Genomic DNA, 2,715 nt, shown 5'->3' with positions numbered 1-2,715 from the left:
AACCCTCTCGAATCTACAGTCGAACACGCTAACCACTCTGTCATGTCCGGCAAGAGAAAGAGAGAGACATCATTCATCAAATGGACGTCCTCTCATACCTTAAAACTGTAAACAATGTTTCGAATCCTGTTTAGAGACCATGACATGTAGCATCAAATAAAAGTTTCGCCTGAACTTCCGGGTGAACAAAGTTTCGAAACCTGTGTCAAAAGCATGACTTGTCAAATAAGCAAATGTAAACTTCTTGTACCAGCCCCCCTTTCTAAAGTTTTTCCTTGGGTTGTATTTATTTTTAAAATTTGTGGCTATATTGAAAATGTTTTTGTACAGATATTCTATGCAATCACTACGCCCCCCTCCCCCGTGGCACAGCGGTATGTCTGCGGACTGATACCGCCAGAAACCGGGTTTCGATACCCGTGGTGGGCAGAGCACAAATAGCCCATTGTGTAGCTTTGCTTAGCAAAACCAAACAACGTACCGTGCTTTGCTTGTTGGTCAACGTTTTGGATCCACTGCTGAGACCTCGTAAGATCGTAACAAATGTATTTTACCCCAAATTCTCGAACTGTATGAGTCGAGAAAAGACTCAATATAGAAGTTAAGTAAGTGAAAACAGGGAACAAACGATCACCTGCGTAGGTTAGTTACTTACTATATAGTTGAGTCAGTTCCAATCTTATACACCCAATCACGTGAAACAGGTGTTGCTGGAGATTCGGGAATTCAGGGCTCTGAAGAACCCCTGTGGTGAAAGTTGGTCAATAGAACATCGGAAATGATGTTACGGTTTGTTTTTTGTTGTTGTTTTTCTCGATGAATCTTCTCCCAGTTTTAGGCTAAAGGTAACAGATTAACACCTGATAAGAATGCATATGCCCATATTTTTTCCATTCAGCCTGCAGTTTGGAATTAAGTTTTCATTAATTTTTAAATTCACAATTATATTTAACTTAAAATATAAGAAAGAATAAATGAATCGTTACACTGCCTTTTTATTCCGCTTTAATACAATATTTTAAATTATCTTGTTTAAATTTTAGAAGAAAAAAAAAGCCACCGGCTGAGCTAGGTAATAATGCAAAGTGGAAAAATGGCACTTTTTTCTACGTTGTGTAGTTGTTCCCACCTTGCATTGTTTCTATTTTTATTTGTTTAATTTTTATAAGCGCCATTATTACCAAATATATCATTACTGATTTCATTTTCCAGGTGTCACTATTATCGGACACCCTGCTGAATACGCTATAATACTAGTAGTACTGAACTATTACTTACGTATTGTTGTCACATATATATATGTGTGTGTGTGGTATTATATGGCAAAGAAACATTTTCAACTAATGCAGATATTTCAATATTGTTGTCACATACATATATATATATATGTGTGTGTATGGTATTATACGGCAAAGAAACATTTTCAACTAATGCAGATATTTCATCATCTAATATGATGAGTGTTGATTCAAGACCAGAATGTTCTCCAATGGTTTAACTGTAAACTCAAGGGCCTATAACTATAGAATTCATGGTTCGTTCACTGCGGTAGCACATCGTGTAGTTCACGCTAAAACATAACAAATAAACGAGGCCATAAGCTGATAATATACTCAGAACGTTATTCGTGATGATGTCTTAAACTTTAACGTTGGGCAATCTCTGAATAAAGAGCTTCTCCTATGGAAAATATTTCGACAATTAAACCCTTATAAGATGATAACCCAAAACCTGTGACCTTGACTTCTGACCTACATTAGCGGATCTTAACTGACAAGCCAACTGATGATAAATGTTAACAGATAGACTTGTGAATAACTGTGCGAAACAGCTAAAGTTAAACGTTCTTTGTATATTGTAACCACCGAGAAACAAGTCTTGCACAAGAACGAGCCAGACAATACATACGCATTGACCTATCTCACAGAAGGTGTCATGAAATTACGTCATGAACTATTTCTATAAGCGAAACGCGCTAGCCCACTCTACAGAAACTGGTATACACCATCAACATGTTCGCATACATTTTACAGGTACGTAAACGTGTGAACTATTCAGCACGTGTTTCCTACATTTAGGTTTTTATTTTTTCGTGACTCTTTTGTTGGATCTTTGTTTCAGCTGCTATTAATCAGAAAGCCTACAAGCGACGCATGGAAATGAGCAGATTCTGTTAATGATCATATGTGTTTCTGTATACTTTCAGGGCTAGGTGTGGCCTGTTGGTTAGTGTTTCCGGACTGTAGATCCGAGAATTCATATTTCGCGACCCGTTGTTGCAAAAAAAAAAATCTCTCTGCAATTTGGAGATATGGATGCGTAATATGCGTGACAGTCAAACCCCTCTATTCGATCAGATATAAATAACACAAGCCTGCGAATTTAAACTTCATAAAAGGTGTTTCGGCTTAATAACGGATTTTCCATAATTCGGCTACGCAGATTTCAAAAATAATATTCATTTTTTTTCTTTCACGTAAGGATTTTCTACAAATCGGGAAGAAAAAACACTCTTAGATATTATTTCGTTTACCACAATGAACATATTTTATTATTATTATGTTTGTTAACAAAAATACAAACAAACTGAATAAAATGGAAGAACATTGAAGTCAAACGAATGTGCATCCTCATTCATCCTGATATTTGTTTGTGAAATCTACGTCTTTTAGTCTCCAAGCTACGTATTGTGATCTTTCTTTTATGTATTGCGTT

General features: G+C 36.2%; 1 protein-coding gene across 1 annotated transcript in view; it reads left to right on the top strand.

Annotated features, from left to right (window-relative positions):
* Window positions 1-451: 451 nt before the first annotated feature.
* Window positions 452-2,715, top strand: part of LOC106475499 (glutenin, high molecular weight subunit DX5-like) — a 24,815-nt gene continuing 22,551 nt past the window's right edge. The window contains exon 1 of the mRNA XM_022380730.1: window positions 452-789. The gene's annotated coding sequence lies outside the window, so the exon portion shown is untranslated. The remainder of the gene's footprint in view (window positions 790-2,715) is intronic.

The sequence above is a fragment of the Limulus polyphemus genome, unplaced genomic scaffold (assembly GCF_000517525.1).
Source record: "Limulus polyphemus unplaced genomic scaffold, Limulus_polyphemus-2.1.2 Scaffold147, whole genome shotgun sequence".
Taxonomy (NCBI): Eukaryota; Metazoa; Arthropoda; class Merostomata; order Xiphosura; family Limulidae; genus Limulus; species Limulus polyphemus.
The sequence above is the reverse complement of the archived record's forward strand: the minus strand, read 5'-3'. Positions and strand labels throughout refer to the sequence as shown.